Source organism: Mobula birostris, chromosome X (genome assembly GCF_030028105.1).
Source record: "Mobula birostris isolate sMobBir1 chromosome X, sMobBir1.hap1, whole genome shotgun sequence".
Classification (NCBI taxonomy): domain Eukaryota; kingdom Metazoa; phylum Chordata; class Chondrichthyes; order Myliobatiformes; family Myliobatidae; genus Mobula; species Mobula birostris.
Window position 1 is genome coordinate 15,111,570 of NC_092402.1, and position 20,723 is coordinate 15,132,292.

Genomic DNA, 20,723 nt, shown 5'->3' on the forward strand with positions numbered 1-20,723 from the left:
TTTGGCCCACTATTTTGTGTTGAACAACTTAAACAAGTAACTGAATGCCGAACTGAATCTCCATTCTCTGCAGATTCATGTGCACAGCTAAGAGTCTCTGAACCACCTATCACCATCCCTCTCTGGATTATAGGTTCACACCACTTCACATGTTGGAAACATAAAAAAATAACATAGAAACATACAGCACAACACAGGCCCTTCGGCCCACAAAGCTGTGCCAAATATCTCCCTATCTTAGAAATACCTTGGCTTGACACAAAGCCCTCTATTACACATGCCCTGCACATTTTCTGTGAATTTACTCCTTTCACATCAAACGCATGATATCCAGTATTATACAATTCAAGCACAGGGGAAAATATTCCAGCAGTCTATTCTATCTCTGCCTATCATAATCTTACAAGTTTCTCTTGGGTCTTCCCTCAGCCTTTTTCTCTCCAGAACGTTTCTTTGTGGATAGTCCCCTCTTACTCAGACACTGGGTGAAAATTTTCCTCCCCGCTCTTATTTCCCACGCGGTTTAGTCGATATAGAACTCACTGACAAACAGCATGTCCAATAACATAGAAGTTGCCTCAAGGTGTTGAACGCAGAGACAGTACAAGCGTTCTCTTCCCGTCTCAAATTTCTCCTTTTCACGTCATCTTCAGTGGGACAGGAACAGAGGAGCTTCAGTCTGTGTCTGACCCAGAATGTGTGCGATGGTTTTAATCACATGAACCTGATACACACGACAAACACCACACCTTATCGGAGAGGACTGCATGAACAATGCCCAGTTCCAGATGGGGAGGGGCAGTGTGTTCAGTGCCCACTCCCAGAGTGGGGAGAGGACGGTGTGGCTGACAGCCGGTGTCGGGAGACAGAGGAGGACACATAGACATTGCCATCATTTACTGTTTACTTCTGACCCTCTGCCCTTCACTGCAGGCCTAGTTGAAGAATTATCCTGCAACCCCCATGTGTATTCATCTACCTCCCAGGGTAATTCGCTATAAACTTGCCTCGCCATATCATTGAGCCTCACCCTCCCAGCCCTCTGACACTCCCCTGTAAGCCCCCACCTACTCCTCTCATTGGTTCTCTCACCTTCCCCCTGTTATCTGGCAGGCAGTTGCCAGTCCATCGAGAGATGCGTTTGGCTCCTGCAGGATAACAGTAATTCCTGAAGTTGGCTGGTCTTCGGCAATGACTTGAAGGTGCAGATGGAGAGAGGCTGTGCTACGATCCTGTCTCTCTGGGATCACTCCAGAAAAGTCTGTCCTGGACTTCACCTCACTGCCTGATGCCAAGGTGTGGCAACTGTGTGACTCACAGAGGTAGATGTCTTGGTGCAGAGTGTAGTGGAAGCTTGTTAGGGACAGGGAAGGAAGTGAGTGAGGGGACCCAACACCACCTCTTAAAATTTGAGCTGGACCTGCCTTTTGCTGCCTGACAGCATCCTGCATTCCTTCTCATCTTGTCCAGCCCGCTCAGTGCAGGACAAGGCATGTCATTCTCTCTTCTCTTCACCCCTCTTCAAGTAGAAGATAAAAAATCCTGAAAACACATACCAGGCTCAAGACAGCTGCCACTCCATTATAAAATATTTATGGTGAGTTGGAGGACCTCACAATTGTTATGGCCCTAGCACCTGAATGCGTTTTGAAATAATCACTGTGGGTGGCATGCAAAACCAAAATTATCAGCAACCTCAGGCTCAGCACTGATGCCAACAGTCTCAGTTCTGATTCAAGATTCAAAGTACATTTATTATCAAAGTATGTATAAAATATACAACCTTGAGATTTGTCTGCATTCACTTTTACTTTTGTTCAGGGAAGCTGTCTTGGTCCCCTATTATTCTCCTTATACATGCTTCCCCTTTGGAGACTTCATTAGAGAGCATAAACTTGCTTTCCACAGTTGTGTAGATGACACACAGTTGTATATCTCAGGGTTCACTAGAAAAGAGATCAAGTCAACCAGCAGGACAGTAGCTGAGGGAGCAGAGAAAGGATCAGCATGGGTGTGGACCAAGTATGTCCAGAGGGGCTGATAGTCAGACAGTTGTATACATATCTTGCAAACCCTTCAGTAGTTGCATAGACACCCGAGGAGTAGACTATCTGTTGGATGGAAGTGACCAACAACTCTGATAGAGGCAGATGCCAAGTTTTTAAGCTCACCAGTGGGAGGTGGTGCTTTAGCACTGCTGGCCCACCACCTCGAAGGAGTCTTGATCATAAGCGGGCCGAAACTCCTGAAGACAGGTGACAGATCAACTGATGATCCCACTGGTGATAGCACAGGACAGTTAACATCTTAGTCCACGTGTATTTTGTAACTCTCAGTTGAGCCTGATGATGATAATAACACCTTATCTTTTCTGCCTTCTGGTATGGCTGCAAGAAACAAATGGATGAGCCATAATTTCCTAACACTGAACGAAGGTAAAACTGAACCACTTTTAGTTGGTCCCAAAGCCAAAACAGATATACTTCTTGATAAACTTGGGAACTTGGTTCCCCTTGTAGAATCAGAAGTAACAAGCCTGGGTGTTATCCTTGACTCAGATTTGAATTTTTAATCCCACATGAAGAAAGTAACCAAAGCAGCATTTCTACATTTTACAAATATTGCAAAGGTACGCCTATTTCTGTCATGTAATGAAGCTGAAAAATGAATTCATGCCTTTATATCGAATAGATTGGATTACTGCATTGCAATTTTTAACTGGACTTCCAAAGCAATCTTTTGACAAACTACAACTCATTCAGAACACCACTGCTGGACTTCCAACTGAAACCAGGACGATAGAGCATATCACTCCTGCCCAAGCTGCCCTGCATCAGCTTCCTGATTTTTTTTTTTTTAAAGAATTGTACTTAATCTTCTCCAACTTGTTTTTAAATTTATCAATGTTCTGGGAGTGGAGTACATCGCAGAATCACATTCGTTTTATAATCCTGCTCGAGCTCTTCGGTCTTCTTCCAACAGTCTCTTAAATTTAAACAATCTCCCTCAAAAGATAATTGGCAGGTCAGTTTTATTGAACTATGCTCTTAAACTGGCAAATTAAATCTTAAAAGCATGAAGGATGCACACTCAGCTGACACCAGCTCAAACCCTATTAATTTAGCCTTACTTTTAATGAACAGCTTTGCCTTTTATTTTCATTTTTGTACTGTACTTAGAACTATATTATTTGTTTGAAAAGTGCTCTAGAAATTATTATTTTGTCAGTATTCTAAGAAATGCAAGAGAACACTAAAAGAGAAAAATCAGAGAACTAAAATAGGACATGAGGATGCTCTGGCAGACAAGATGAAAGAGAGTCCCAAGGTTTTCCATAAATAGAACACAGGCAAAAGGATAGCAAAGAGAAGGGATTCCAGGACAGATCCCTGAGGCACACCACTGGTCACTGACCTCCATACAGAATATAACTCGTCTACAACCACTCTTTGCCTTCTGTGGGCAAGCCAATTCTGGATCCACAAAGCAAGATCCCCTTGGATCCCATGCCTCCTTACTTTCTCAATAAGCCTTGCATGGGGAATCTTATCAAATGCCTTGCTGAAATCCATATACACTACATCTACTACTCAACCTTCATCAACATGTTTGGTCACCTACTCAGAAAATTCAATCAGGCTCGTAAGGCACAACCTGCCTTTCACAAAACCAGGCTGACTATTCCTGATCATATTATGCCTTTCCAAGTGTTCATAAATCTTGCCTTTCAGGATCTTTTCCATCAACTTACCAACCACTGAAGTAAGACTCACTGGTGTATAATTTCTTGGGCTGTCTCTACTCCCTTTCTTGAATAAGGGAAAAACATCTGCAACCCTCCAATCCTCTGGAATCTCCCCCATCTCTACTGATAATGTAAAGATCATTGCTTTACATTAGGCTCAGCAATCTCCTCCCTGCCTTCCACAGTAGCCTGGGGTACATCTCGTCCGATCCCAGAGACTTATCCAACTTGATGCTTTCCAAAAGCTCCAGCACATCCTTTTTCTTAATGTCTATATACTCAAGCCTTTCAATCCACTGTAAGTCAACCCTGAAATCGCCAAGATCCTTTTCCAGAGTGAATACTAAAGCAAAGTATTCATAAAGTACCTCAGCTATCTCCTCCGTTTCCATATACACTTTTCCACTGTCGCACTTGATTCATCTTATTCTCTTATGCCTTATCCTCTTGCTCTTCACAGACTTGTAGAATGCCTTGGGGTTATCTTTAATTCTGCTTGGCAAGACCTTCTCATGGCCCCTACTGTTTCTCCTAATTTCATGGCTTTTGCTTCCCCTTTATAGAAAGGCACCATATTTACGTCCTTAATTTGAAGTCATTGCTTGGCTAGAGGATCTGGCACCTTGTTTCCTTCAACCCCAACAAGGGCAGGGACCCATATGAAATGTATGTACAACCCTGCAGCCTCAACAGATGTTGTCCATTCTCAATTTAACACCCTGATAGAGGTTTCGCTGTTGATGTAATGGTGTTTCTGTAGAAGCAGTGTTTGGGTTATGGTTGGAGATAACAGGTGCTTTGGAATGTGAGCCATCCAATCTGGGGAGCGGGTTTTTGGCAGTGTGCCTGACACCGGTGTGAGCTGGGGTCTTGCTTCGGAGGGAAATGAAGAAAGAAGACATTGGAGAGAACCGGTTGTAGGATTCGACCTGGCGGTGGACCATCATTCGATGGAGCAAGGTGCAGAGGTCTACTGAGTATCGGTGAATATAACTTTCAGAAGAGCTGAGCTCCAACTTGTGCACATTTGACTGTTTAATTATAATGGGCCCTTTTTGTTTTTTTCTTTCTTTTCCTTACTAACCCTTTAGTTAAGTTAACATTCATAAATATAATTCATATAACCGCATGCAGCTTGCGGTTATTTCTTGGCACTGAGATGCACATTACACAGTCTCCACATAAACCGAGGTTTGAGGTGGGAGTACCGCCCAAATCTCATGGATTTGGCAGGACCAGAGTGTGCAATCCCTGGACTAGCACAACCCAAGGAAACCAGGGGTTTTCATCAAGAAGAATGTCTGACCTACAATTTGAAGTACGTGTTTTAATAGATGTCAAAACAGATCAAATCAGAGCACAGAAGTACATAATCAGGATGTACTTCTCTGACCCATTCCAAGATTAAAATGATAGCAACTATCTCAGCCGTGAATACAGGCACTTTGTATGATAATCCTTTCTTAATAATCACCTGAACCTTTGGAACACAATCAGAGACACCTGAACGACCTGCCACTGGGTCTCCTGAATTAACTGTGTAGATGTGTAAGAATCCACAATGTCTGCCTTGCATGTATTGCTGAATTGCCTGTACCACGGATGTACAATCAATTGTCATCTTGATGTTTTCTTGAAGGCTAAAGTCAAGCACTGGCAAAGGGAAAAACCATAGAGTAGTGACAGAAAGGAGTACAGTGGGACCATATTTCACATCAAAAAACCCAAGATTTTCTGCCCATTCATTTTCCATCCACCCAAAACTGAAGACCTTGCAAATGCAGTAGTCTCAACACTCCTGATGTTGGCAATAATTTAGGACCAGCTTTATGTCCTCTTACATTAACCCAATAAACCATTGCTAACTGTAACCTGTGTAGATGTAAAGGTACTTAATCCATTTCCACTAGTAATGCTGAAATTGGGGATGATTTAATAGCACCACAACATAATCTCAATGATTGAATTTGAACTTCATCTAACGGGCTTTAAGACCGCTGGTGAGGCTGACCCAGAAGCAATACATCCATAATCAAAGAGAGATTTGATTAAAGCAATATACATTTAAGTGACCTCCCACTCGCACCCTCATCAGACCCAACTCAGCAACTGGAGCACATTAAGGACATTATTTACGCAGCTCTAGATTTTTATTGACATGGACCTTCCAAGTTAGCGTTGTGTCCATCCACATACCGAGAATCTTTATCACTGACTCAATATGAGATTTACCATACAAATTGAGATCAATTGTGGGGGCAATGTTCCTTTCAGAAAAAAAAACATGCAACATAAGTCTTTGCAATGGAAAATTTAAGCCCCCACTGATGACGACCAGTCTCAAGAAACAAAGCCTGGCCTATAGTTTAAAACACCTGTTCTAATAGATGTCAAAACTGTGAAAATATTAGAGAAGTGCATAATCAGGACATACTTCTTCAACCATTCCAAGACTAAAATGATGGCAACCATCTCAGACATCAATACTGATATTTGCCCGATAATCTTTCCTCAATAATCACTTGAAATTTCAGAACATGAGCAGAAGTACTTGAACAACTTGTCACTGGATCTTTTGAGACAATCTTTAGATCCATAAGAAGCTATAACATCTGCAGATATCCCACCTCTTCCAGAAGTTCCGGGAGTCTCCCGCATATGAATAGTGGCTCCCTGATGCCCGCAAATTATATACAATATCACGGAAATCAATTTTTTTGAGAGCGAGCGAGCGAGAAAAAGCAAGCAAGAGAGAGAGAGCGAGCGCGAGAGAGAGCAAGTGAGAGCGCTCCGTGGCAGAGTGCTCCAGAAAAAAAAATATACAATGTACGTCACCTCAGACTACACTAAAGTGTACCCCTGCCTAATAGAGGTCAAAAATAATGACAGTGCTGCTCGCTGTACTGTTTGCAACAGTGACTTTTCTATTGCCCATGGTGGGTTAAGACTGTAAAAGACATGTTGAGGTGAGTTTAACAGGTGTCATTCGTTCATTAGCATAGCGAACGTTATTTAAACTAGCTGGCTGGCTGCTAAGGAGCTACTCTATTACAGACATCCCACCTCTCCCAGAAGTCTCCCGCAAATTGATGGTGCTATCTCCCTGAAATGAGTTTTTGCCGGGGGGGGGGGGGTGGGATGTCTATATCTGTCTTGTATATATTGTCAAATCATTCTTCATCTTGAAACTTTCTTGAAGGCTTAAGTCAGCTACAGGAGAAGGGAAAAGCCATGGAGGAGTGACAGAAAGGGGTACACTGGGACCATATTTCACATTAAACAACCCAAGATTTCACGTCCATTCATTTCCCACCCACCCAAAACTGAAGACCTGATGAAAGCAATGCACCCAAAACTCTACTCATGTTGGCAATGTTAGAGGATCAACTTAATGTCCTCATGTTAACCCAGTAAACCACTGCTGACTGTAACCTGCATAGATGTAAAGGTACTTTACCCATTTCTACCAGTAATGCAGAAATTGGAGATGATTTAACAGCACCACAACATAATCTCCATGACTGAGTTTGAACTTTATCTCGGGGGCTTTAAGACTGCTGGTGAGGCTGACCCATAAGCAATATACCCATAATCAAAGACAGATGTGATTAATTAACATTTGTTAACGTGACTTCCTTCTCGCACCCTCATCACACCCAACTATGCACCCGAGTACATTAAGGACATGATTTACACATCTTTAGAATTTTATTCACATGCACCTTGCTCCCACGTCATGGGAGCTGAATTCTGAAGGAAGGCAGTTTTTTAAGAATCTTTATGGGTTGAGCTAAGAAATTGCAGGGGTAAAAGGACCCTGATGGCAGTTATTTATAGGCCTCCAAACAGCTGCAGGGATATGGACTACAAATTACAACAGGAAATAGAAAAGGCTTGTCAGAAGGGCAGTGTTATGATAATTGTGGGGGATTTTAACATGCCAGTGGATTGGGAAAATCAAGGTCGGCACTGGATCTCAAGAGAGAGAATTTGTAGAATGTCTGCGAGATGGCTTTTTAGAACAGCTTGTTGTTGAGCCCACTAGGGGATCGGCTGTACTGGATTAGGTATTGTGTAATGAACCGGAGGTGATTGGAGAGATTGAGCTGAAGGAACCCTTAGGAGGCAGTGATCATAATATGATTGAGTTCACTGTGAAATTTGAAAAAGAGAAGCCGAATTCTGATGTGTCGGTATTTCGGTGGAGTAAAGGAAATTACAGTGGCAGGAACTGGCCAAAGTTGACTGGAAAGGGACACTGGCGGGAAAGACAGCAGAGCAGCAGTGGCTGGAGTTTATGCGAGAAGCGAGGAAGCTGCAAGACAGGTATGTTCCAAAAAAAAAAAAAAAAAAAAAAAAAGAAATTTTCGAATGGAAAAAGGATGCAACTGTGGTTGACAAGAGAAGACAAAACCAAAGTTAAAGCAAAGGAGAGGGCATACAAGGAAGCAAAAATTAGTGGCAAGACAGAGGATTGGGAAGTTTTTAAAACCTTACAAAAGAAAACTAAGAAGGCCATTAAAAGGGGAAAGATTAACTATGAAAGGAAGCTAGCAAATAATATCAAAGAGGATACTAAAAGCTTTTTCAAGTATATAAAGAGTAAAAGACAGGTGAGAGTAGATATAGGACTGACAGAAAACGATGCTGGAGAAATTGTAATGGGAGATAAGGAGACGGCAGAGGAATTGAACGAGTATTTTGCATCAGTATTCACTGAGGAAGACATCAGCAGTATACCGGACACTCAAGGGCGGCAGGGAAGAGAAGTGTGCGCAGTCACAATTACGACAGAGAAAGTACTCAGGAAGCTGAATAGTCCAAAGGTAGATAAATCTCCCGGACCAGATGGAATGCACCCGCGTGTTCTGAAGAAAGTAGCTGTGGAGATTGCGGAGGCATTAGCGATGATCTTTCAAAAGTCGATAGATTCTGGCATGGTTCCAGAGGACTGGAAGATTGCAAATGTCACTCCGCTATTTAAGAAGGGGGCAAGGAAGCAAAAAGGAAATTATAGACCTGTTAGCTTGACATCGGTGGTTGGAAAGTTGTTGGAGTCCATTGTCAAGGATGAGGTTACAGAGTACCTGGAGGCATATGACAAGATAGGCAGAACTCAGCATGGATTCCTTAAAGGAAAATCCTGCCTGACAAACCTATTACAATTTTTTGAGGAAATTATCAGCAGGTTAGGCAAGGAAGATGCAGTGGATGTTGTATATTTGGACTTTCAGAAGGCCTTTGACAAGGTGCAACACATAGAACATAGAATAGTACAGCACAGTACGGGCCCTTTGGCCCACAATGCTGTGCTGACCCTCGAACCCTGCCTCCCATATAAGCCCCCACCTTAGATTCCTCCATATACCTGTCTAGTAGTCTCTTAAACTTCACTAGTGTATCTGCCTCCACCACTGACTCAGGCAGTGCATTCCACGCACCAACCACTCTCTGAGTAAAAAACCTTCCTCTAATATCCCCCTTGAACTTCCCACCCCTTACCTTAAAGCCATGTCCTCTTGTATTGAGCAGTGGTGCCCTGGGGAAGCGGCGCTGGCTATCCACTCTATCTATTCCTCTTATTATCTTGTACACCTCTATCATGTCTCCTCTCATCCTCCTTCTCTCCAAAGAGTAAAGCCCTAGCTCCCTTAATCTCTGATCATAATCCATACTTTCTAAACCAGGCAGCATCCTGGTAAATCTCCTCTGTACCCTTTCCAATGCTTCCACATCCTTCCTATAGTGAGGTGAGCAGAACTGGACACAATACTCCAAGTGTGGCCTAACCAGAGTTTTATAGAGCTGCATCATCACATCGCGACTCTTAAACTCTATCCCTCGTCTTATGAAAGCTAACACCCCATAAGCTTTCTTAACTACCCTATCCACCTGTGAGGCAACTTTCAAGGATCTGTGGACATGTACCCCGAGATCCCTCTGCTCCTCCACACTACCAAGTATCCTGCCATTTACTTTGTACTCTGCCTTGGAGTTTGTCCTTCCAAAGTGTACCACCTCACACTTCTCCGGGTTGAACTCCATCTGCCACTTCTCAGCCCACTTCTGCATCCTATCAATGTCTCTCTGCAATCTTTGACAATCCTCTACACTATCTACAGCACCACCAACCTTTGTGTCGTCTGCAAACTTGCCAACCCACCCTTCTACCCCAACATCCAGGTCGTTAATAAAAATCACAAAAAGTAGAGGTCCCAGAAGAGATCCTTGTGGGACACCACTAGTCACAATCCTCCAATCTGAATGTACTCCCTCCACCACCACCCTCTGCCTTCTGCAGGCAAGCCAATTCTGAATCCACCTGGCCAAACTTCCCTGGATCCCATGCCTTCTGACTTTCTGAATAAGCCTACCGTGTGGAACCTTATCAAATGCCTTACTAAAATCCATATAGCTCACATCCACTGCACTACCCTCGAACAGGCTTGTTAGACACGATCTGCCCTTCACAAAGCCATGCTGACTGTCCCTGATCAGATCATGATTCTCTAAACGCCTATAGATCCTATCTCTAAGAATCTTTTCCAACAGCTTTCCCACCACAGACGTAAGGCTCACTGGTCTATAATTACCCAGACTATCCCTACTACCTCTTTTGAACAAGGGAACGACATTCGCCTCCCTCTAATCCTCCGGTACCATTCCCGTGGACAACGAGGACATAAAGATCCTAGCCAGAGGCTCAGCAATCTCTTCTCTCGCCTCGTGGAGCAGCCTGGGGAATATTCCATCAGGCCCCGGGGACTTATCTGTTCTAATGTATTTTAACAACTCCAACACCTCCTCTCCCTTAATATCAGCATGCTCCAGAACATCAACCTCACTCATATTGTCCTCACCATCATCAAGTTCCCTCTCATTGGTGAATACCGAAGAGAAGTATTCATTGAGGACCTTGCTCACTTCCATAGCCTCCAGGCACATCTTCCCACCTTTATCTCTAATCGGTCCTACCATCACTCCTGTCATCCTTTTTTTCTTCACATAATTGAAGAACGCCTTGGGGTTTTCCTTAACCCTACTCGCCAAGGCCTTCTCATGCCCCCTTCTTGCTCTTCTCAGCCCCTTCTTAAGCTCCTTTCTTGCTTCCCTATATTCCTCAATAGACCCATCTGATCCTTGCTTCCTAAACCTCATGTATGCTGCCTTCTTCCTCCTGACTAGATTTTCCACCTCACTTGTCACCCATGGTTCCTTCACCCTACCATTTTTTATCTTCCTCACCGGGACAAATTTATCCCTTACATCCCGCAAAAGATCTCTAAACATCGACCACATGTCCATAGTACGTTTCCCTGCAAAATCATCCCAATTCACACCCGCAAGTCCTAGCCTCATAGCCTCATAATTTGCCTTTCCCCAATTAAAAATTTTCCTGTCCTCTTTGATTCTATCCTTTTCAATGATAATTATAAAGGCCAGGGAGCGGTGGTCACTGTCCCCCAGATGCTCACCCACTGAGAGATCTGTGACCTGACCCGGTTCATTACCTAGTACTAGATCTAGTATGGCATTCCCCCTGGTCGGCCTGTCCACATACTGTAACAGGAATCCGTCCTGGACACACTTAACAAATTCTGCCCCATCTAAACCCTTGGAACTAATCAGGTGCCAATCAATATTAGGGAAGTTAAAGTCACCCATGATAACAACCCTGTTATTTTTGCACCTTTCCAAAATCTGCCTCCCAATCTGCTCCTCTGTATCTCTGCTGCTACCAGGGGGCCTATAGAATACCCCCAATAGAGTAACTGCTCCCTTCCTGTTCCTGACTTCCACCTATATTGACTCAAAAGAGGATCCTGCTACATTACCCACCCTTTCTGTAGCTGTAATAGTATCCCTGACCAGTAATGCCACCCCTCCTCCCCTTTTTCCGCCCTCTCTATCCCTTTTAAAGTACTGAAATCCAGGAATATTGATAATCCATTCCTGTCCTGAAGCCAGCCAAGTCTCTGTAATGGCCACTACATCATAATTCCATGTATGTATCCAAGCTCTCAGTTCATCACCTTTGTTCCTGATGCTTCTTGCATTGAGGTACACACATTTCAGCCCTTCTACCTTACTGTCTTTACACCGTTTATTCTGCCTCTCTTTCCTCAAAGCCTCTCTGTATGTTAGATCTGGCTTTACTCCATGCACTTCTTTCACTGCTCTATCGCTCTGGGTCCCATCCCCCTCGCAAATTAGTTTAAACCCTCCCGAACCGTGCGAGCAAACCTACCTGCAAGGATATTGCTCCCCCTCGAGTAGCCACACGAGGCTACTTAACAAGATAAGAGCCCATGGAATTATGGGAAAGTTACATACGTGAATAGAGCATTGGCTGATTGGCAGGAAACAGAGAATGGGAATAAAGGGAACCCATTCTGGTTGGCTGCTGGTTACCAGTGGTGTTCCACAGGGGTCCATGTTGGGGCCGCTCCTTTTTACATTGTACGTCAATGATTTGGATTATGGAATAGATGGCTTTGTGGCTAAGTTTGCTGACGATACGAAGATAGGTGGAGGGTCCGGTAGTGCTGAGCAAACGGAGAGTCTGCAGGGAGACTTGGATAGATTGGAAGAATGGGCAAAGAAGTGGCAAATGAAATACAATGTTGGAAAGTGTATGGTTATGCACTTTGGCAGAAGAAATAAACGGGCAGACCATTATTTAAATGGAGAAAGAATTCAAAGTTCTGAGATGCAACGGGACTTGGGAGTCCTTGTACAGGATACCCTTAAGGTTAACCTCCAGGTTGAGTCGGTAGTGAAGAAGGCAAATGCAATGTTGGCATTCATTTCTAGAGGAATAGAGTATAGGAGCAGGGATGTGATGTTGAGGCTCTATAAGGCGCTGGTGAGACCTCACTTGGAGTACTGTGGGCAGTTTTGGTCTCCTTACTTATAGAAGAATGTGCTGACGTTGGAGAGGGTACAGAGAAGATTCACTAGAATGATTCCGGGAATGAGAGGGTTAACATGAGGAACGTTCGTCCGCTCTTGGATTGTATTTCTTCTAGTTTAGAAGAATGAGGGGAGACCTCATAGAAACATTTCGAATGTTGAAAGGCATGGACAGAGTGGATGTGGCAAAGTTGTATCCCATGATGGGGGAGTCTAGTACGAGAGGGCATGACTTAAGGGTTGAAGGGCGCCCATTCAGAACAGAGATGCCAAGAAATTCTTTTAGTCAGAGGGTGCTGAATCTATGGAATTTGTTGCCACGGGCAGCAGTGGAGGCCAAGTCATTGGGTGTAATTAAGGCAGAGATTGATAGGTATCTGAGTAGCCAGGGCATCAAAGGTTATGGTGAGAAGGCGAGGGAGTGGGACTAAATGGGAGAATGGATCAGCTCATGATCAAATGGCGGAGCAGACTCGATGGGCCGAATGGCTGACTTCTGCTCCTTTGTCTCATGGTCTTATGTTAGCCTTGTGTCCATCCACATACCGAGAAATTTTATCACTGACTAGTTTATGAGATTTACCATATAAATTGAGATCAATTGTGGGTGTAATGTTCCTTTCAGAAAAACAATTAACGCGAGTCTTTGCAACAGAAAATTTTAACCCCCACTGATGTCCCCCATTCCTCTTCCTTTATTTGTAGCTGCCCACATTTCTCAAACGATATAATTTACATTCCTACCTCTCTTCCACACTGTACCATTGTCAGCATATGGTGTGGAAATATCTGAGCCATCATTTAAGAAAATATCATTAATCATAATACCTGTATTAAAAAGACGTGGGTTGCACACAGGCCTCTCTTTCATATTCCTTAGAGAACGTGTTCCCAATCTAACTTGTATCTTCCTATCACGGAAAACATCTTGAATCTAATTCAACATTCTATCAACTGCTTCTATCTTTTCCAGTGTACACAACAACCCTTGTGTACAGAACATATGATAAACTTTCTCTGCATCAATCAATACTGCTATCGCTGATAGTTTATTAACTTGGGATATACGAATATCAGATTCCAAATTTAACACCGAGTCCACAACCGTTCTCCCTAAATAAATTCCAGATTGGTATATAACTAATTTTCCACCATTCTCCCCAAAATAAGAAAGCCCTGCTCTCACCATTCATTCCATTATATTACATGCATCTGATGTTAGCAAATTGAGTCTATAATTGGAAGGCTGCTGAAGGGTCTCGGCCTGAAATATTGACTACTATTTTCCATAGATGCTGCCTGGCTGCTGAGTTCCTCCAACATTTTCTGTGTGTTGGTTGGATTTCCAGCACTGTAGATTTTCTCTTGTCTATAACTGGAAGGATCTGATTTGATCCTTACTAGGTTTCAATTGAGGGGATAACTGAAGTCACACACACTTGTGAGATCCTCAGATACCAGTGTAAGGTCTATATATGAAACAGTGTTATGAAAGAGATTTATCCTTGTATTCCTACCATCATTCAAACACACCAAACACTTCTTCCAGAAAGTCTTCAGCCACACATTAATTATACCCCAGGTGTCAGAAAGAGGTAGCTGAAGAGATTTTGCAGGCATTAGTGATGACCTTAAGAATCACTGGACTCTGGAATGGTTGGAAGACTGGAAAATTGCAAATGTCACTCCACTCTTTAACAAGGGAGGGAGGAAGAAAAAAAATAAATTATAGCTAGTAATCCTGACTTCAGTGGCTGGGAAGACATTGGGAGTTCATTATTAAGAGCCAGGTTTTGGGGCTCAGCTTGTTTTTTTTTTAAAGCAGAAATGTTGCCCGATGAAACTGTTGAACATTATTGAGGAAATAACAGGCAGGATAGACAAAGGAGAGTCAATGGATGTTGTTTACATGGATTTTCAGATATGTTCTTATTCAGTTAGTTTCCAGGGAGAAATCAGGAGAAAGAGATTAAGAGGAATAATAAACCAGCCACAGTGGAATGGTGGAGCAGTGTTGACGGGCCAAATGGCCTAATTCTGCTGCAATGCATTATGGTACAGTCCTCATCATCTACTTGTCAGTTGAAGATATGTCCTGTCCAACTCACTTTTTGAGTTAACACGAAGACATACCCCTCATCCTATCAATCAATAATACACCCCACCCCTCATTCGTGACAAACCCCAGACTCTTCTCTTCCCCTTGTCAATCAATCCTGGGTCCTGTACCTTCCTATCATTACAATGTATAAATCCCACCCCTTCTGATGCACCTGCCTGCTGCTTACCAAATCCAGCCCACTCCCACCCTGTTGATAATATTCCCAAATCCTCCAAAACCAGTCAATTATCATTAATACCCTCATCCTTCTCCACCTGACTTCATCTACAACCCACCATTTCATGCTACTTATCTATCTTTTACCAGTACCACCCACTTTTCACCTCCTTATCAAACATTCCCACCTCCCTGCCCATCCATCCCCACCCCTCACACCCAGAACCTTCAACCTTACAGAGTGACTGCAGAGGAAGAGATGTGGTATGACAAGCAACTTGTTGAATCAGTTTATTACTTGCATCAGCATCACAGGCACACAGCATCAGAAATGCAGCATTCACAAGTAAATATAACAAATTATCGACCACAGTGCAGTGCAGGAACAGGCTACTCAGCCCATGATGTTGTGATGAAATTATTAACTGCCTTCTACTTGCACAACGTCCACATAAAATAGTTTACTATTGCTACATATAACGCACAGACTGCAGACCTTAGGCCAGAGACCATAGACCTCAGTGCACAGTCCACAGAGCATAAACCACAGACTGTTGAGCAAAGACCGTAGTGAAACTCAATGATTTGCATGCCACCCATACTGATTATTTCAACATGCATTAAGGTGCAAGGGCCATAACGATTGTGAGGTCCTCCATCTTACCATAAGTGTTTTATAATGGAGTAGCAGTTGTCTTGAGCCTGGTATATGCATTTTCAGGATTTTTATCTTCCACTTGAAGATGGGGGGGGAGAAGAGAGAATGACATGCCTTGACCCGTACTGGGAGGGCTGGACAAGATAAGAAGGAATGCAGGATGCTGTCAGGCAGGTCCAGCTCAAATTTTAAGAGGTGAAGTTGGGTCCCCTCACTCACTTCCACCCCTGTCCCTAACAAGTTTCCACTCCCCCCACCCGCCGCACCAAGACATCTACCTCTGTGAGTCACACAACTGCCACACCCTGGCATCAAGCAGTGAGGTGAAGTCCAGGACAGACTTTTCTGGGGTGAGCCCAGACAGACAGGATCATAGCACAGCCTCTCTCCGTCTGCACCTTTAATTCATTGCCGAAGACCAGCCAACTTCAGAAATTACTGTATCCTGCAGGAATCAAACGCATCTCTTGATAGACTGGCAACTGCCTGCCAGATAACAGAGGGAAGGTGAGAGAACCAATGGGAGGAGTAGGTGGGGGCTTACAGGGGAGTGTCAGAGGGCTGGGAGGGTGAGGCTCAATGATATGGCGAGGCGAGTTTATAGCAAATTACCCCGGGAGGTGGATGAGTATACATGGGGGTTGCAGGATAATTTTTTTTTGTAATATAATTTTTATTGAATTTTCAAAATGAATACATGAAAAAATAGAATCTACCCCCCCCCCATATATAGTCCTACCTAAAAAGAAAGAAAGAAAAAAGAAAGAAAGAAAGAAAAGAACCGCCTGGGTATTGGAAGGTTTCCACATGCTCCATGGGATTCAAAATAAATTTGGTATAATTATTCGTTTCTTTCCCCAAGTGACCAAAGTCTTTATCGGAGCACTTAAATATGCCATCCTATCTTTTGTAAATAAGGGCGCCAAATATTCAAAAATGTTACATATTTGTCTCTTAAATTATAAGTAATTTTTTCGAGTGGAATAGAACTAGCCATTTCATTATTCCAACGATCCATACTTAAATACGAATCAGATTTCCAAGTAACTGCTATAGTCTTCTTAGCTACTGCCAATGCAGTTTTTATAAATTCTTTCTGATATTTATTCAATTTAAGTTTCAGTTTTATCCCTTCAATATCACCTAACAGAAATAATACAGGGTTATGTGGAAGTTGAGTTCCAGTAATTTGTTCCAATAAGATTCTTAAATTTACCCAAAAGGGTTGAATTTTAAAACAAGACCAAATAGAATGTAAAAAAGTACCAATTTCTTGATTACACCGAAAACATTTATCAGATAGATTTGAATTTAATCCATTTATTTTTTGCAGTGTAATATATAATTGGTGTAAAAAATTATATTGTACTAATCTAAGTCGAACATTTATTGTATTTGTCATACTGTCAAGACAAAGTCTTGACCAATTTGTTTCATCAATATTAATATTCAGATCTGTTTCCCATTTTTGCTTTGACTTATGGGTTCCTTGTTTAATTGTCTGTTCTTGAATCAAATTATACATACAAGAAATAAATTTTTTAATTTTCCCTTTTTGTATTGGCAAAAACATTGTTTGACCCAGCTTACCTTTTAAGTAAGCCCTTAATTGAAAGTAACAAAAGAAAGTATTATTAGATATTTTATATTTATCCTTTAATTGTTCAAATGACATCAATATACCTCGTTCAAAACAATCTCCTATAAATTTAATCCCTTTTTGGTACCAATTATATAAAAGTTGATTGTCCATTGTAAAAGGAATAAGTCTGTTTTAGAACAAAGGTCTCCTTGCTAATAGAGATTTCTGTGTTTCATTATCAACATTTATCTTATTCCATAGATCAATCAAATGTGTTAATATAGGAGATTCTTTCTTTTCCCGTATCCATTTAGATTCCCATTTATATATAAAATCTTCAGGTCTATTTTCTCCTATCTTGTCTAGTTCTATTTTAATCCATGCTGGTTTTCGATCATCGAAGAAAGATGCAATAAATCTAAGTTGATTTGCTTTATAATAGTTTTTAAAGTTTGGAAGTTGTAACCCTCCTAACCCAAATTTACATGTCAATTTTTCCAATGATATTCTTGACATTTTACCTTTCCAAAGAAATTTTCTCACACATTTATTTAACTCTTGAAAAAATTTCTGTGGCAATTGTATTGGCAATGTTTGAAACAAATACTGTAATCTAGGAAATATATTCATTTTTACAACATTGACTCTACCTACTAAGGTTATTGGTAATATCATCCATTTGTCAAGATCTTCTTGAATTTTTTTCAATAGTGGTAAATAATTAAATTTATATAAATTCTTTACATCATTATCAAGTCTTATACCTAGATACTTCATACCATTTACCGGCCATCTAAATTGGGTTACTAATCGACATTGACTATAGTCTCCTTTAGTAAGAGGTAAAATTTCACTTTTATCCCAATTTATTTTGTAACCTGATACCTTCCCATATTCATCCAATCTAGAAGATAATTTATGTAACGAATGTTGTGGGTTTGTTAAATAGATCAAAACATCATTGGCAAAAAGATTAATTTTATATTCCTCCTGATTAACTCTAAAACCCATAATATCTGGATCAATTCTAATTAGTTCTGCTAATGGCTCTATCGCCAATACAAATAAAGCAGGTGATAGTGGACAACCTTGTCTAGTTGACCTTTTTAACTGGAATGGTGTTGAAATTTGAGAGTTTGTCACTACTTTGGCTTTAGGGTTAGAATTTAAAGTTTTAATCCAATTTATAAAAGATGTTCCTAACCCATATTTTTCTAGTACTTTAAATAAAAAATCCCATTCTAATCTATCAAATGCTTTTTCAAGACAAGGAAAGGATTCTACAGGCAGCTGCTCGAGCCGCCAAAGATAGAAAAGGGCCATTGATAATTAAAGGGAACAAAGTTTTTTTCTACCCTGATATAAGTTACGAACTTTTGAAGAGAAGGAAGAAATTTAATCCAGTGAAAAAAATCCTATGGGATCATGGTTATCAATTTACACTGCGTTATCCTGCAACCTTGAAGATTTTTTTGCCTGGTGGAGAAAAAAGATTTTTTGATGACTACCAGAAAGCAGAGCAGTTTGTGCGAGATTCTCTGAATATTCACCAGATACAAGAACAAACCCAGGAGAGTGAGATAGATTGAAGATGAAGATTGGGTTAAAGAATGGACTTGTTGGATTTTTGAAGCTGGATGAATGTATAAATATATTATTAATTATACGAGGGGGGTAAGAAAGGTTAAAACTGGAGGAATATTAGTTGGGAATAGTAATACTAATTTTGTCTGTCTACATAATGTTTTTTTTGTTGCGGGGGAGCTGAAAGAAGCACTGATCGATTGCTACGCTAGTCATGTGTGCAAGCGTGGCTTTTGCCACGACCCGTAAAATGGAGGGGGGTAGTGTTGTGTATCCTTTCATTCACAACATTAGTGGGGGGGGGGGGGGTATTTTGTTTTTTCTTTTTTTGTTTTTTTTCTATCTTCTTTTTTCTTTCTGCCTGGAAGGTTGGGAGGGAGACACATAGCAACATGGTGAAGTTTAAAGAGATTCCCCAAATAACTATGAGAGTTGAGAAGATAAATAATGTTTTAGATTGGAGTAACTTTGTTAAGAATAATGACTAATTTATTGAATTTTTTGAGTTTTAATGTTAACGGGCTTAATGGACCAGTCAAAAGAAAAAGAATCTTAACACATATTTAAAAAATGAAGATAGATTTAGCTTTTTTACAGGAAACGCACCTAACGGAAACAGAACATCAGAAACTAAAGAGAGATTGGGTGGGTAGTGTTGTTGCGGCTTCTTTTATTTCAAAAGCGAGGGGAGTAGCAATTTTGATCAATAAAACGTTACCAATTAGAATACAAAATGTAATAACTGATTCTGCGGGAAGATATGTGATTATACATTGTCAACTTTTTTCTGAACTATGGACTTTTATGAATATTTATGCACCAAACGAAAATGATGCAAAATTCATACAAGCTTTTCTGAATTTGGCGGATGCGCATGAAAAAAATATTAATTGGAGGAGACTTTAATTTTTGCTTAGACCCAGTCTTAGATAGATCAACCAAGGCTGTTATAAAATCGAAGGTAGTAAATTTAACTTTATCATTGATGAAGGATTTAAATCTGATTTTATATGGAGAAGAATCAATCCTAAAGAAAGAGACTATTCGTTCTACTCCCATAGACATAAAACTTTCTCAAGGATAGATTTGTTTCTATTATCAATGCATATTCAACAGAGTGAAAAATATGGAATATAAAGCAAGAATATTATCAGATCATTCCCCTTTATTAATGACAATAATAATGGCTGATAAGGAAGAAGTGGCTTATAGATGGAGATTTAATTCAACATTATTAAAACGTCAAGATTTTTGTGATTTTATGAAAAAACAGATTCAATTTTTTTTGGATACAAATTTTCATTCAGTGGATGATAAATTTATATTATGGGATGCGATGAAAGCATATCTTAGGGGCCAGGTAATAAGTTATACGTCTAAAATTAAGAAAGAATATATGGCAGAACTAGATCAATTGGAAAAAGAGATTACAAAAATAGAAAAAGAATCTCAAAGATATATGTCAGAAGAAAAACGAAGACAACTTGTCAATAAGAAGTTTCAATATAATATGCTTCAGACATATAGAATGGAAAAAGCTATTATAAGAACTCAACAAAGGTATTATGAGTTAGGTGAGAGAGCACATAAAATTCTTGCCTGGCAGTTGAAAACAGAACAAGCTTCCAAAACAATAAATGCAATTAGAACAAGGGCAAATAAAATATCTTATAAACCTCTTGAAATAAATGAAACCTTTAAAAATTTCTATTCTGAATTATATCAATCAGAATCCCAAAATGATGTTAATGAGATAGAAAGGTTTTTATCACAAGTTTCTCTTCCAAAATTGAATTTGGAAGAACAGAAGGGATTAGATATGCCTTTTACATTAAAAGAAGTTGAAGAAGCTTTAGGATCACTCCAAAGTAATAAATCTCCAGGAGAAGATGGTTTTCCACCTGAATTTTATAAAAAATTTAAAGATTTATTTCCTCTTTTTATGGAACTAATACGTCAAGCA